Source organism: Bos indicus, chromosome 4, assembly GCF_029378745.1.
Source record: "Bos indicus isolate NIAB-ARS_2022 breed Sahiwal x Tharparkar chromosome 4, NIAB-ARS_B.indTharparkar_mat_pri_1.0, whole genome shotgun sequence".
NCBI lineage: Eukaryota > Metazoa > Chordata > Mammalia > Artiodactyla > Bovidae > Bos > Bos indicus.
In genome coordinates, this window is record NC_091763.1 from 13,581,457 (window position 1) to 13,598,202 (window position 16,746).

General features: G+C 42.2%; 1 protein-coding gene across 7 annotated transcripts in view; it reads left to right on the forward strand.

The window, feature by feature from the left end:
- The window catches only part of DYNC1I1 (dynein cytoplasmic 1 intermediate chain 1), a 379,649-nt gene that overhangs the window by 184,416 nt on the left and 178,487 nt on the right, over window positions 1-16,746 (forward strand). The gene's annotated exons all lie outside the window — the stretch shown is intronic.

Below are 16,746 nucleotides of genomic sequence, written 5' to 3' on the forward strand. Positions count from 1 at the left end.
TCTTTACCACTGAGCCACCAGGGGAGCCCTTCTTTTGGATTAAAGAAAAGGGGTGAGTTCCATTTGAGGTTCAACATCAGGGCAGAAATAAATGAAAAGCCCTGATATAGGGGGAGTAAGAATTCTGCACAGGCAGGCAGCCGGGAGCAGAGATGACCATCCCTTCATACTGCAGAAATTCTCAGAAGTCTCTCAAGGGCATTGAGAGTTTCAAGCCAATGTGTGTGCTAAGCATCTTCAGTCGTGTCGAACTCTTTGCGACCCTATGGACTGTAGCTTCCAGGCCCCTCTGTCCATAGCTATTCTCCAGGCAAGAACACTGGAGTGGGTTGCCATGCCCTTCTCCAGGGGATCTTCCCAACCCAGGAATCAAACCCACATTTCTTCTGTCTCCTGCATAGGCAGGTGGGGTCTTCACCACTGGCGCCCCCTGGGAAGCCCATCAAACCACTAGTATCCTGATCTTTAGGAACAGGGTAACCTCAGTTTACAAGCACATCTGCATGATGCTTGCATAGGGCAGCATTCCAACAGACTAAACTCTCGGGATGCTAACCTAAAAGTCAGGCTGAAACCAAATATCTGAAAGGGCCTTTGTGCCGGCCAGATGATGGATTCAACAGATGAGAGGTGTCATGCCTGTCAGTGTCCTTAGATAGACCAGTGCTCTGTCATTCAGCATATTCTCAAGCTACAATGCTGAGGTCCCAAGGCCACACTCAGAAGTGGCTCAGTGGGGATGGCTTTATTAACTTCAAAAGTTCACTGGTTTGGTCTTAAGTCAACACCTTTGGTTTCTTACAAATGAAAAGGGATGAGTTTGGGGCAGCTGCCTTGGTCAATATGTATCCAGGGCCGTACATCAGATAGGTGTAATATTAAAGCTGACGTTTATTGAGTATCTGGTGTGAGGAAGGCTTGTGCCACGGTTTAACCTGGATTAACTCATCTAGGTCTCACAACAGCTCTTTGAGGGAAGTACTGCTCTTGTTTTTCCTGAATGAGGAGGCATAATTTAGTCCAAGTATAGCTTTTAGGGGGGCTTCCCTGGTTGGTGACTCAGACAGCAAAGAATCTGCCTGCAATGCAGGAGACCTGGGTTTGATCCCTGAGTCGGGAAGATCCCCTGGAAGAGGGCATGGCAACCCACTCCAGTATGCTTGCCTGGAGAATCCCATGGACAGAGGAGCCTGGTGGGCTACGGTCCCTGGGGTCACAAAGAGTCAGACACGACTGAGCGACTAACACTGACAGTGACTGGCAGGTTTTGGGAAACTGGCGCACCTCGAATAAAGAAGAGAGCTGAGGGAGAATGTTGTGAGGAGACTGGGAGTTGAAGAAGCACCCAATTCAGGAGTTGTTTTTTCTGTTTTTAATCTAAGTATAGTTGATTTGTAATAATATATTAGATTCAGGTATATAGCATAGTGATCCAGTATTTTTACAGATTATACTTCATTATAGGTTATTATAAGATAATGGCTATAATTCCCCGTGTTGTTGTTGCTCAGTCACTAAGTCGTGTCCAACCGTTTATAACTTCTTGGACTGTAACACACCAGGCTTCTCTGTCCTGCACTATCTCCCAGAGTTTGCTCAAACTCATGTCCATTGAGTCGGTGGTGCTACCTAATCATCTCATCCTCTGCCGCTCCCTTCTCCTCCTGCCTTCAATCTTTCCCAGCATCAGGGTCTTTTCCAATGAGTTGGCTCTTCACATCAGATGACTGAAGTATTGGAGCTTCAGCATCAGCCCTTGCAATGAATATTCAGGGTTGATTTCCTTTAGGATTGACTGGTTTGATCTCTCTGCAGCCCAGGGGACTCTCAAAAGTCTTCTTCAACACCGCAATTGGAAAGCACCAATTCTTTGGCACTCAGCCTCTTTTATGGTCTGACTCCCACATCTGTACATGACTGCTGGAAAAACCATAGCTTTGACTGCACAGACCTTTGTCATCAAAGTGATGTCTTTGCTTTTTAATATGCTGCCTAGGTTGGTCATAGCTTTCCTTCCAAGGAGTAAGTGTCTTCTAATTTCATGGCTTCAGTCATGTGCTGTACGGTAAATCCTTGGTACTTTTCTGTTTTATATGTAGTAGTTTGTATCTGTTAATCCCATACTCCTATTTGTACCTCCTGCCTCCCCTTTGGTAACCACAAGTTTGTTTTCTGTATCTATGAATCTGTTTCTGTTTTGTGTATATGTTCATTTTTGTGTATATGTTCATTTGTGTTATTTTTCAGATTCCACATATAAATGATAAAATAGTTTTTGTCTTTCTCTGTCTGACATATTTCACCCAGCATAATGTTCTCTAGGCCCATCCATGTTGCTGTAAATGGTAGTATTTCATTCTTTTTCATGGCTGAGTAATAGTCCAGTTTAGCTAGCTATCTATATCTATATGTACACACACGTAGGTAATATATGTATACATATATATAGCTATATACACACACACACACACACACACACGCATATATATATATATATACCACATGCTTTTTGGAAAAGACTCTGATGCCAGGAGGGATTGGGGGCAGGAGGAGAAGGGGACGACAGAGGATGAGATGGCTGGATGGCATCACTGACTCGATGGATGTGAGTCTGAGTGAACTCCGGGAGTTGGTGATGGACAGGGAGGCCTGGCGTGCTGCAATTCATGGGGTCGCAAAGAGTCAGACATGACTGAGCGACTGAACTGAACTGACTGACTGACATCTTTTTTAAATTTTGAATTAATTTTTTTTTGATTTTTAAAAATAGGTAGGTCCTCATTGGTTACATATAATATTTTAAATATAGCCGTGTATACATGTCAATCCAAAACTCCCAATCTCTCTCCCCCCTCTCCCATTCCCCATGGTAAGCATAAGATCCATCTCTTAAGTTTGTAAGTCTATTTCTATTTTGTAATGAAGTTCAGTTGCATCATTTTCTAAAATTCCACATATAATGTTATATGATATTTGTCGTTCTCTACCTGACTGACTTCACTTAGCATGATAATCTCCAGGGCCATTCATGTTGCTCCAAATGGCGTTATTTCACTCTTTTTTCTGATTGAGGCCTATTCCATTGTACATATGAACCACATCTTCTTTGTCCATTCTTCTGTCAGTGGACATTTAGATCGCTTCTGTGTCTTGGCTATTGTAAACAGCATTGCAGTGAACACTGTGGTGCGTGTATCCTTTTGAACCAAGGTTTTTCTTCAGGTATATGCCCATGGGTGGAACCACTGAATCATATAGTAGCTTCAGTTTTAGCTTCTTAAGGAACCTCCATACTGTTCTCCATACTGGTTGTACCAATTTCCATTCCCACTAATAGTGTAGGAGGGTTCCCTCTTCTCCACACCCATTCCAGCATTTATTCTTTGTAGTCAGAATGATGGGTATTCCAACTGGTGTGAGATGCTATCACACTGTAGTTTTTATTTGCATTTCTGTAATAATCAGCATTGTTGAACATCTTTTCATGTGCCTCTTGGCCATCTGTATGTCTTCTCTGGAGAAATGTCTATTTAGGTCTTCTGCCTGTTTTTTTTTTTTTGGGGGGGGGGGGGGTTGTTTGTTTTTTTGAACATTGAACCACATGAATTGTTTTTAAATTTTGGAGATTAATCCCTTGTTGGTCACATCATTTGCACATATTTTCTCCCATTGTTTAATAGCAGATAGCTGTTAATTTTATACAGATGCTAATGTCTGCATCAGACTGATAGGATGATGATGTAATTTCATTTACATCTGTCGAATGTTTTCTTTTGGATCATGAAGTGAAGTGAAGTGGCTCAGTCGTGTCCGACTCTTTGTGACCCCATGGACTGTAGCCTACAAGGCTCCTCTGTCCGTGGAATTTTCCAGGCAAGAGTACAGGAGTGGGTTGCCATTTCTTCTCAGGTCCTAGGTCTTCCTCTGTCTTTGCAAGCCCACTCTGCATGGGAAGGTTTGTAGCCCATTGCAGGCAAGAATGGGAGACGATGATGAAAGGTAGGAGCAACTTGGACTTTGGGGAGAAATAAACAAGGTTTAAATTTGTGCAAAGATCAGCTTGAAGTGAACCAAAAGGAGAATAGGGTCAAGGTAAAAGAATTTGTGTTTGTATGTGTGCTTAAGGCATAAAATGTGGCTCTGGAGTTCCATGTCAGGGTCTGGTCTTATAGTGAGCATGTAACTCTTCTTTGGAATTTTTTTTTTTTTCCTTTGGAATTTATACATTCACTCGTGCAAGTGCACTAGTCTTTAGAACAACTAATGACCCATTACTGCTCTGGACGTGCCTAGACTGTTTCTGGGCTGCCCTGGATGTTTGGCTCTCAGTGGTCATTAACTGAAGCCTGGCTCACAAGAGTGGCTGGTTTTTAATGAGGAATTGCTTTCCTGCAAGAAACATTCTTAAGTTTTGCTGGAAAAGGGAAAAGTAAATCCCAGGGGATTGTTAGAACTGGTAGAGGAGGCCTGTTCACTAGCCTGACTGGATTTCCTTTAAACACCAAGGTGAAAGTCAGTCATGGAGCTCTCACCTGTGAGGATTTAGTAAGGTTTTGTTCTTGTTCTAAGCCAGTGCCAGGAACTAGAATTAGCAGGTAAATGTAAGAGATAGAGATGTATTTTTTTTCTGTTGACTTAAATACCCTTCTCTTTACAAAACCCACATCCATCCTGACCAAAGTGGACCTGAATAGTGGAAGTCGAAATGGACAGAAGTCTTCTGTAAATTCACAGACACGGGGCTTGTTAGTTTTCTTTTGGCCTGGGGATACATAAAGGGCCTTGGACTGGTTTGCCATTAATCTCTCATCTTTCTTCGTTTTTTTCCTAGTTATCTTACCTACAACATACTTTACTGGCGTCTTAGAAATCCTTGATTTTTAGATATGTTCATTTTTAATTCTTTCCTTTTTTTCTCTCCCTTGGCAAATCTTTATCACACTCTTAGGCAACTTGCTGTTTCTTTCATAGAGAGAAGTGTCCCCTAAAGGAAATGGGGTAAATGGTTTAGTAGAAAATGGAAGGAACCTATGAGGCTTTTATATATCTAAAAGGATGCTTATTAAAAGAGCATGAGGGACATATAATGATAAACACTAGTTATCCTTCCAATATGAAGATGTTGCTCCTCAACCTTTTTCAGGCGTTTTGAAAGTTTTGCTTTGGTTCATTTGGAGTTTTTTTTTAATTTTAATTTTTCAAATTATGAGAATATGATAACACATTTATAGGAGACTTGGAAAATACAGAACAAAGTTACATGTAGTTCCACTATATATTACAGTTATTTTTTAAGTAGAAGATTTTTCATTGGGGTTTCAATATCAAAATCTCAAAAATTAGAAGGAGGTAGTAGACCTGAAAATCATTGTGAACCAGTTCAGCATAATTAAGATTTATACAATTTTCACACAACAGTAGGATACAAATTCTATTCACGTTCCCATAGACAGTCTGGATTTTTTGATGTTTGGTTTTGTTTGTCTCCCTACTTGTTGTTTCCATTAACATGAGTAGATTTGCATTAACTCATCCGTATCTGACTCTTTTGACCAAAAAAAATATAATTTCATCTGGGGAAAATCAGTGAAAAAGCTTACTGATGTACCTGTTGAATATGTGCCATTGAATCTTATATAAATAAGTAGCTTGTGTTGCAGAAGATATTAAGAAGAGGTGGCAAGAATACACAGAAGAGCTATACAAAAAAGGTCTTCACGATGGTGTGATCACTGACCTAGAGCCAGACATCCTGGAATTCGAAGTCAAGTGGGCTCTATGAAGCATCACTACAAACAAAGCTAGTGGAGGTGATGGAATTCCAGTTGAGCTATTTCAAATCCTAAAAGATGATGCTTTGAAAGTGCTGGACTCAATATACCAGCAAATTTGGAAAACTCAGCAGTGGCCATAGGACTGGAAAAGGTCAGTTTTCATTCCAGTCCCAAAGAAAGGCAATGCCAAAGAATGCTCAAACTGCACAATTATACTCATCTCACATGGTAGCAAAGTAATGCTCAAAATTCTCCAAGCCAGGCTTCAACAGTTTGTGAACCATGAACTTTCAGATGTTCAAGCTGGATTTAGAAAAGGCAGGGGAACCAGAGATCAAATTGCCAACATCCGCTGGATCATTGAAAAAGCAAGAGAGTTTCAGAAAACATCTACTTCTGCTTTATTGACTATGCCAAAGCCTTTGGCTGTGTGGATCACAACAAACTGTGGAAAATTCTTCAAGAGATGGGAATACCAGACCACTTGACCTTTCTCCTGAGAAATCTATATGCAAGTCAAGAAGCAACAGTTAGAACTGGACATGGAACAACAGATTGGTTCCAAATCAGGAAAGGAGTACATCTAGGCTGTATATTGTCACCCTGCTTATTTAACTTATATGCAGATTACATCATGAGAAATGCTGGACTGGATGAAGCACAAACTGGAATCAAGATTGCCAGGAGAAATATCAATGACCTCAGATATGCAGATGACACCACCCTTATGGCAGAAAGCGAAGAAGAACTAAAGAGTCTCTTGATGAAAGTGAAAGAGGAGAGTGAAGAAGTTGGCTTAAAACTCAGCATTTAGAAAACTAAGATCATGGCATCTGGTCCCATCAGTTCATGGAAAATAGATGCGGAAACAGTAGAAACAATGACAGACTTTATATTTTGGGGCTCCAAAATCACTGCAGATGGTGATTGTAGCCATGAAATTAAAAGATGCTTACTCTTGAAAGGAAAGTTATGACCAACCTAGATAGCATATTAAAAAGCAGAAACATTACTTTGCCAGCAAAGGTCTGTCTAGTCAAAGCTATGGTTTTTCCAGTAGTCATGCATGGATGTGAGAGTTGGAGTATAAAGAAAGCTGAGTGCAGAGTAATTGATGCTTTTGAACTGTGGTGTTGAAGAAGACTCTTGAGAGTCCCTTGGACTGCAAGGAGATCCAACCAGTCCATCCTAAAGGAAATCAGTCCTGAATATTCATTGGAAGGACTGATGCTGAAACTCCAATACTTTGGCCACCTGATGCAAAGAGCTGACTCATTTGAAAAGACCCTGATGCTGGGAAAGATTGAAGGCGGGAGGAAAAGGGGATGACAGAGAACGAGATAGTTGGATGGCATCACTGACTCAATGGACATGAGTTTGAGTAAACTCTGGGAGTTGGTGACAGACAGGGAGGCCTGCTGTGCTGCAGTCCATGGGGTCGCAAAGAGTTGGACACGACTGAGCAACTGAACTGAGCGTATGTTGCCAGTAAGGAATGATGAGCCACAAGTTTTCTTTGTCATTGTCTTGTTCTGACATCTTCCAGTTCTCACTGCAGAGTTTGGCACAACTGAATTAAGAATCAGAATCAACAAGTCAGATTCAGAACAAGAGACAAGTGAAGGGTAAAGGAGCAAGATTGTGGTCAGTTGGGAAGGGTACAAATGCAACCATACTTATTAAATAGAAGCAAAAAATTAGGACCAAGTTCAGCCTAGAAACATCAACAAAAGCAAACTAGTAAAATGCCCAACAATAAAGATCATAACAGTTAACCCAATAGAGAATAATTATGATATAATAAAGGTTCAAATCACCTCTACCTCAGGGTATGTGAAAAATTCTTTACCTGTTGCAAAGCATCACTGTTTTTTCTAGTCTTTCTCTCCCTCAGACTTGTCTCATAACTCTTCAAAATAAAGTGGTCCGTGGAGCTAAGAATGAATGGGGTTGAATAAAATAGTTCAGTGTTTTTTGGTGACAATGATTATACCTTTTAAAGTTTTCATAACTAGCACTTTACTGTTATCATTATTTTCCGCTCAGTAGACAGCACCAGTTCCAGAAGTTTTGTGATATAATTGAAATTGATTTTTTTTTTTTTTTGCTAAGCAGCATATTTGATATTTCTTCAATGAGGTTCCAGCTGTCCTCCCAGCACCCACTCCCAAAATCTGTGGTGAAGAAAACATGACTTCACTCCATCTCATCCCTACAGCAGCCTTGGCTTTCCTCTTCACAAGATTGTTAAGACTTTAAAGGTCATGGGCAGTATTTACAAAGGCTGAGATGTGCTATGGGAGAGGCAATGATGCATGTGTTCTCATAGTTATGATAAAACATGGAGTATTCTAACTGGGGATCAGGTCTTCCCCGGTGGTGCTGTAGTAAAGAACCCGCCTGTCAATGCAGGAGACTTGGGTTCGATCCCTGGGTTGTGAAGATCCCTTGGAGAAGGAAATGTCAACCCACTCCAGTATTCTTGCCTGGAGAACTCCCTAGACAGAGGAGCCTGATGGGCTTCAGTCCACGGGGTCACAAAGAGTTGAACACGAGCCAGCGACTGAGCACGCACAACTGAGGATCGATATGGGATCCTCTGAATTTTGCTTTTGAAAGTTTGCTTGGAACCTAAGGATTGTTTTTCTTTTTCTTTTTCTTTTCCTTTTCCCCACTACCAACACTTGTCTGTTGCAGATTCAAACAATGCATTCAAGATAACCTTTTTATTAGAGGTTAATTTTAACATATCCTTTCTTATGGCACAGTCCTAAGCTCATGCTTTACTCGCTTTCCAAGTGGCTCCAGCTCCCAAAATGAGAAGGGCGCTATTGCCGTGCCAGGGCAGCACGGCCATCTCTTTTCGAGTGGGAGGACAGCACGCCTGCACAGCAGGCTTCCTCTGTGTTGTGGGTTCCTGCTGCAAAGAGCTGCCCCTCCGAGGGCTTCCTGGGGTAAGTGCTTCCATGTTTCTCGCCTTGGAGACGGCCCGGAGTGGAGGTTGGGAAGAACCCCGCCCTGACACTTCTTGTCTGTGTTTGTTTCTCTGTGGTTCTCCACAGCCTCCTGGACCGTGTTCCTTTCAGTCTCCCTCAGAATCATTTATGTTTCATTATTTGCAGATGGGGAAAAAAAAAAAAAGCAAATTGACAAACACGGAAGGATCTCATTATTTCATAAGCCTTTGGTCGCCTATTTGGTTCTGAAAAGTGTGCTCTGAGCTCCAACTGAATGAGTCTCTGATCACAGGGTGTAAGAGTCTTTCTTACTGTTTCCTCCCTCTGTTTCTTATTTCCTTGCATTCCCCATTTCCCTCTTTCCTTGTCTCCTTTCCATCTCCCCCATGCTAGTGGCTTTAAGGCCAATTTGCCCCCAGATCGCCCACTTCTGCTGTTTTCCTCATGATGGAATCTCTTCCTCCTTCCGACTCTCAGGTTTGTTCCCAATCGCTGTTAATGCGTTTATCACTTCTGACATAAGGTGGTAGATTTTTTTAGCTTATATTTTCCTCCCCTTTGCAACTCCCTTCCTTCACTAATGGCGGAGAGTGACAACCAGTGATTAGAGGAGTCTTGAAAATGCCACCAGGAACTCAGCAACGGAGGTGCCTCATCAAGACGAAGACGTGCGTTCAAGCCCGGATCCCCAGATGTCCCCTCCTCCACCCCTTTTATCCCCACTTTACTGGCAAAACCTGAGTAACCTCTTTCTACTGCCTGACCTGAAGGTTCTAGCTGAAAACCTTCTGCAAGCCCAGGGGTGCACACACCCTGCTCAGGGCTTTTACACTCCTCTCCCGCAAGCAGCCTGTTGGGAAGCAAATACTCTGTTATTTCTCTACCAGGCACAAAACCTTTTTGTGTAAACGGAGGTATAAAATTTGTGCATGCTTAGTCGCTCAGTTGTGTCTGACTCTTTGCGACCCCATGGACTGCAGCCCGCCAGGGATACTCCAGGCAAGAATGCTGGAGTGGATTGCCATGCCCTCCTCCAGGGGATCTTCCCAACCCAGGGATCCAGCCCTCCTCTCCTGTGTCTTCTGCATTGGCAGGCGGATTCTTTACCACTCACACCATCTGGGAAGCCCTCTAAAATTTGTAGGTGCTACATAATAAACTTTAAAGAAAAAAAACAAACATTCTGGTATATTTCCACTTTGCAAGCCTGTTTCCTCTTTCCTTGCCTTCCTCCTGGGTCCTTCTTTCAGTCATCACGCTGCCCTTCCTGTCTTCCTTTCTTCTTTTTTGGGCCTTGCTGAGTGGCTTGTGTGTGGCTGAGTTCAGAGCACAAGCTTAGGGAATGATTGATCACATCAGACCTTCCGGATCTGCTTGTCCTGCAGAGCTCAGCTTAAAGCCAGGCCACAAAACTGCTGTGGTCACCATGGGACATAATTGTATTGATGATCACAGCCACTGGCATTTATTAAATACTGTTATGAATTATGGTGGTTGGTCCATGTCTTTACATATGCATGCATTCATTCTGCAATATATATGCATTCATTCTGCAGATATTTGCGTTTACCTTGTACCCAGCTTTTCTAGCTTTGAGGACAGTACAGAGAACAAAACAGATCTCACAGATCTCAAAATGTTAGAATACATTTTCATAATCTCTTGCACAATAGTAGTTTTTACAAGTGATTTCCCAGGTGGCGCAGTGGTTAAGAATCCTGCCAAGCAAGAGACACAGGAGATGCAGGTTCGATCCCTGGGTTGGGAAGATCCCCTGGAGAAGGAAATGGCAACCTACTTCATTATCCTTGCCTGGAAAATCCCATGGACAGAGGAGCCTGGCAGGCTATAGTCTGTGAAGTCGCAAAGAGTTGAACAGGACTTTGTAGCTGAACAACAGCATTATCTCCTGTAGGCTTCCTAGGCAGCTTAGTGATAAAGAATCCACCTGCCAATGCAGGAGACGCATGTTCAATCCCTGGGTCAGGAAGATCCCCTGGAGAAGAAAATAGCAACCCCCTCTCGTATTCTTGCCTGAGAAGTCCAATGGAGAGAGGAGCCTGGTGGGCTGCAGTCCATGGGGTTGCAAAAGAGTGGGACATGACTGAGTGACTGAGCATGCATACGCACTAACGTCTCCTAGAAATAAAATCCCCAAAGTTTTAATGACTGTAAGCACTTTGTTCAGTTATATATATATATATATATATATATATATATATATATATATATATATATATAAAGAAATAGATGCTGCAAAACTAAAGTGAAATATTTTGTTCTCTTTTTATGTTAGTAGAACAGCTTCTTGCAGGATGTGCTTTACTTTCTCTTTTCTCTCCTTCCCCCATTCCCTTGCTCCTACTAAAAAAAAAAAAAAGGGCAAAAAAAGAAAGAAAAGAGAAGCATGTTTGGGTTTTCCCCACCTGGTTATGGTTAGTTCTTTATTTTAAAATCGCTTTCAAAACAGATCAGACATTACACTGTTAAAAACAATTTTCACTGTCGGCATTGAATATCATACTGCGCTTGTAGTAATAACTGATAGATATCTAGAATAATCTTCAATAGGACTGAGACTCTAAAGAACTGTCAATCACAGAGTTTAACTTTAAACACAGATGATTTGAATTCGTATTAGCAGCATGAGGAAGCCAAGAAGATGGAGTAGCGCTGGTTGGAGAAAAGATGATAGGATTACCTCTGCAGTTTGCCTTTCTTGCTGGTTGTTTGAGCCACTAAATCAAGGCAAAGTTTATGAAAAGCCTGTGGCTGGGGTCTCCAACTCTTTATCCCTGCTGAGATTTTCCTATTATAAATCTGCTGTCAGAAATAAGTACTTTACTTGTGACTTAATTCTATGCAGGCACAAACACCTTGGTTCAACACTTAGGCCAGGCCGCCTTCACTGTCTTGAGAGCAGCAGAGATCTCATTAATTTGAGCTGCTGCAAAGGAAAGGGGTTCATGTGCTCTCTGGTCACCCTTCACTTCTCTGGCAATCGCGCTGTGGATGCTGAAAGAAAACATGAACTCCAAGGCAGTCATCGGGCCAGAACCTTGAGGGCTAGCAAGGAGCGGCAGATTGGGGAGTGTAAGGGTTTGTGGATCCCAAAGTATTATCCTTCTAGAGAGAAGCAGTTCCTCTCTTTTAAGATTTTTCATGCCACCTCTTTTTAAAAAATCTGTCGTTTAAAAACATTTCTGTTACTATCATTATTAGCTAATAGGCTGTCCAGTCTGGGAGCCATGTGAGGCTATTCAAATTTTAAGTAATTAAAATCAAATACAATTTTAAATCTGGCTCCTCCATTCATACTAACCTCACTTGAGTGCCTGATTGCCACATGGGGCTCAGGGCTACTGCCTTGAACAGCACAAGAAAGACATTCCCATGGTCCTGGAAATCTCTGTTGGCCATTGCTGGTGTAGAGAGTGTCTCTGAACTGTCTCTTGGTGTTTGGTCACTCAGCACATTTATGCTGATCAGACTTAAAAGGTATAGGCAGTATAAGCTGGATACTAAAATTTCAACATGTTTTCATCTTAGATATTCTGATTTTGTATCTTCCTGTTAAAGATTCACAGAAATTGCTTTCTTGGCTGTCTTAAGTGTCTTTGAATATCTATATATTAGCACCTTGTAACATGTGCTTCCCAGAGGATCCAGTTTACAAGCTGTTGGTTATCAGTCTCTAATGGAGGCAGGAAAGAAATTGAGGGCATGAATTTAGACATTTTTGTATGGATTCAGCTTTAGTGTGACATCCAATCATTCACACTGTTTATATTTTATGAAAAGATTGGTCTGACACAGAATGGAAATTTTTAAACCTGGCCCTTTACCGCACAGAGTTAAGGACCAAAGACGTATGAAAAGTTTCACCTTTGGAAACACAGTCCACCTAAGAATTCCAGACAGGACCAGCTAAAATGAAGGGAACAAAAGCTCAATTCAGAGTAAAAAAAATCTATATATTAAATGTATAATTATTTGGCATGACTGTGAACATGATCTATGGTAGTTTCCTCATTCACTCTTCAATGTGTACTAAGGACGTTAGTGCTCACCGCTCTTCTCTATAAATTTTGGCTCCACTTTTCATATAACCTTGTCTATCTCAGGGAGCTTTGGCCAGAGTGAGGGGAATGAGTACCTGTTATTGAGAGTTACTGTGGTGCTTGTTTATTACACTTGGCCAACTTGGGAAGATTTGTGCTTTAGCTAATAACAGCACTACTCTTTGAAAAGTATTACAGTATTTGATTAAAAACTGAGATACATGACTGTATCTCAGCACAATGGAGACATTTCTATATGATGAGAGCTGATACCTTATAACAGGAGAATTCTTAGCCTTGTCACAGTTCCATCCCTGGGATCCTGGTCATGTTTCAATGCACTCAGATCAAGTACCAGAGTCCACATGGCACATGCATATTGAGTTGCTCAGTAGATCATATATAGTATTAAATGCTTATTTGCTAGCTTGGCTTGACTAAACTCTGAGCTTTCCAAGGAAAAGAGCTGTATTCAGCCACCTTTATCTTCCTTGACTTGCATAGTATATGCTCGATAAGAATAGGCATTTAATTGGCTATTGGAACTACAAGATTCTACTAAAACACACATATTTAGTGACCAAGTCAGTGCTCTGGTTCATTCAGAAAGTGAAAGTGTTAGTCTCTCGGTTGTGTCTGACTCTTTGTGACCTCATGGATTGTAGCCTGCCAGCTCCTCTGTCCATGGAATTCTCCAGGCAAAAATACTGGAGTGGGTTGCAAACCCTCCTCCAGGGGATCTTCCCAACCCAGGGATCAAAGCCAGGTGGCCTGTATTGCAGGCAGATTCTTTACCATGTGAGCCACAGATGATACCAAATTACTAACCTTTTCATTTGCTTCATCTAGTTGTTCTGTAGTCCTAAATGTGTTGAGTTTAAGCTCCATCTAGGTCACTGACTTGTTACGTAATCAGAAAACCTTTATTGTGGGTTGTTACTATTCCTTCCTGGAGGAGGACATGGCAGTCCACTTCAGTATTCCTGTCTGGAGAATCCTATGGACAGAGGGGCCTGGTGGGCTATGGTCCATTGGATCACAAAGAGTTGGACATGACTGAAGTGATTGTGGGAAAAAAAAGAAAATGTTACTCACTCAGTCGTGTCTGACTCTTTGTGACCCCATGGACTGTAGTCTGCCAGGCCCCTCTGTCCATAGGATTCTCTAGGCAAGAATACTGGAGTGGGTTGCCATTCCCTTCTCCAGGGGATCTTCCCCACCTGGAGATCAAACCCAAGTCTTTTGCATCTGCTGCATTGCAGGCGGATTCTCTATTGTCTGAGGCACCAGGAAGCCTTCCCTTAACTTTAAAATGATAATATAGGTTTGCAATAGAGGCAATATAATGAACAAATTATTGTAAATACTATGAGAAAAGGTTAAAGCATTTATTACATGAAATGTTTGTCACCAGAAGGTAGCCAGTGTTCATTAATCCTTTTTGTAAAACTTTCGCATGTCAGAGGAAGTTGGGAGTTGCTGCTTAGATTTTCAGAATTGGTGGCAACTTCCTAAAGCCTTGTTCCTGGAATGTGAATCTCAGGGCAGTCTGTTTGCCCTACCCCACCCCCCCGCCCCGCCACCTCTTTTATTTCTTTGTTGTACATAAGTGCCCCTAAAATCAGTACTCCTTCCCAAATGAATAAATTGTTAAGCTGTTTATTGCCTGCTGCTGCTTTACTCATTGATTCAGGATTTTAGACTTTTTTCATTAGAAGATCCCACCCTTGGGAGCTCCGGTCCCATCTGAGAGTTCTTGAGTAGGGACCCTATCAACACAAGGAAGGAGGGAGCTGAAACCCTGCAAACCTGTAGGTCTTCTCTCTGCCCACTAGCCTTGTACAAGCTGCAGGTGTCAGAATGGGGAAATGACTCTTGCAACATGTAGCTTTCATCTGGGTGCCACAGTCAAGAGCTGGAGGCTCATTTTGAGAAACAACATATTTTTGCTGATCATGGGATTTACTGGAAAGGACACTCATAGGAGTAGGCTCTGAAAGAAGTGAAGTTCTCCTCAAGAGCATACAGCTCATCCTTCTGGCCTTGGTCTTTAAGCCACATTCACACCCACATCAAATATCGCTACTCATGAGCACTTCTACCGGGAGAAAGAAGTATAGGCTGAGTGTTAACCCACTTCATTACAATTGTGGACGGATATCTTCGAAGAGAGAGTGGATCTGGATACCATCAGATCAGATCAGTCGCTCAGTCATGTCCTACTCTTTGCAACCCCATGAATCGCAGCACGCCAGGCTTCCCTGTCCAACACCAACTCCTGGAGTTCACTCAGACTCATGTCCATCGAGTCAGTGATGCCATTCAGCCATCTCATCCTCTGTCGTCCTCTTCTCCTCCTGCCCCCAATCCCTCCCAGCATCAGAGTCTTTTCCAATGAGTCAACTCTTCCCATGAAGTGGCCAAAGTACTGGAGTTTCAGCTTTAGCATCATTCTTTCCAAAGAAATCCCAGGGCTGATCTCCTTCAGAATGGACTGGTTGGATCTCCTTGCAGTCCAAGGGACTCTCAAGAGTCTTCTCCAACACCACAGTTCAAAAGCATCAATTCTTCAGTGCTCAGCCTTCTTCACAGTCCAACTCTCACATCCATACATGACCACAGGAAAAACCATAGCCTTGACTAGATGGACCTTTGTTGGCAAAGTAATGTCTCTGCTTTTCAATATGCTGTCTAGGTTGGTCATAACTTTCCTTCCAAGGAGTAAGCGTCTTTTAATTTCATGGCTGCAGTCACCATCTGCACTGATTTTGGAGCCCAGAAAAATAAAGTCTGACACTGTTTCCACTGTTCCCCCATCTATTTCCCATGAAGTGATGGGACCGGATGCCATGATCTTCATTTTCTGAATGTTGAGCTTTAAGCCAACTTTTTCACTCTCCACTTTCACTTTCATCAAGAGGCTTTTGAGTTCCTCTTCACTTTCTGCCATAAGAGTGGTGTCATCTGCATATCTGAGGTTATTGATATTTCTCCCAGCAATCTTGATTCCAGCTTGTGTTTCTTCCAGTCCAGCGTTTCTCATGATGTACTCTGCATATAAGTTAAATAAGCAGGGTGACAATATACAGCCTTGACGTACTCCTTTTCCTATTTGGAACCAGTCTGTTGTTCCATGTCCAGTTCTAACTGTTATTTCCTGACCTGCATACAAATTTCTCAAGAGGCAGGTCAGGTGGTCTGGTATTCCCATCTCTTTCAGAATTTTCCACAGTTTATTGTGATCCACACAGCCAAAGGCTTTGGCATAGTCAGTAAAGCAAAAATAGATGTTTTTCTGGAACTCTCTTGCTTTTTTCATGATCCAGCGGACATTGGCAATTTGATCTCTGGTTCCTCTGCCTTTTCTAAAACCAGCTTGAACATCAGGAAGTTCACGGTTCACATATTGCTGAAGCCTGGCTTGGAGAATTTTTAGCATTACTTTACTAGCGTGTGAGATGAGTGCAATTGTGCGGTAGTTTGAGCATTCTTTGGCATTGCCTTTCTTTGGGATTGGAATGAAAACTGCCCTTTTCCAGTCCTGTGGCCACTGCTGAGTTTTCCAAATTTGCTGGCATATTGAGTGCAGCACTTTCACAGCATCATCTTTCAGGATTTGGAATAGCTCAACTGGAATTCCATCACCTCCACTAGCTTTGTTCATAGTGATGCTTTCTAAGGCCCACTTGACTTCACATTCCAGGATGTCTGGCTCTAGGTCAGTGATCACACCATCGTGATTATCTGGGTTGTGAAGATCTTTTTTGTACAGTTCTTCTGTGTCTTCTTGCCACCTCTTCTCTGCTACTGTTAGGTCCATACCATTTCTGTCCTTTATCGAGCCCATCTTTGCACGAGATGTTCCTTTGGTATCTCTGATTCATAAACCACAGTTTTTCAGCCTGGACACCACTGGCATTTTGGACGGATTTAGTCTTGGCTGTGGGAGGCTGT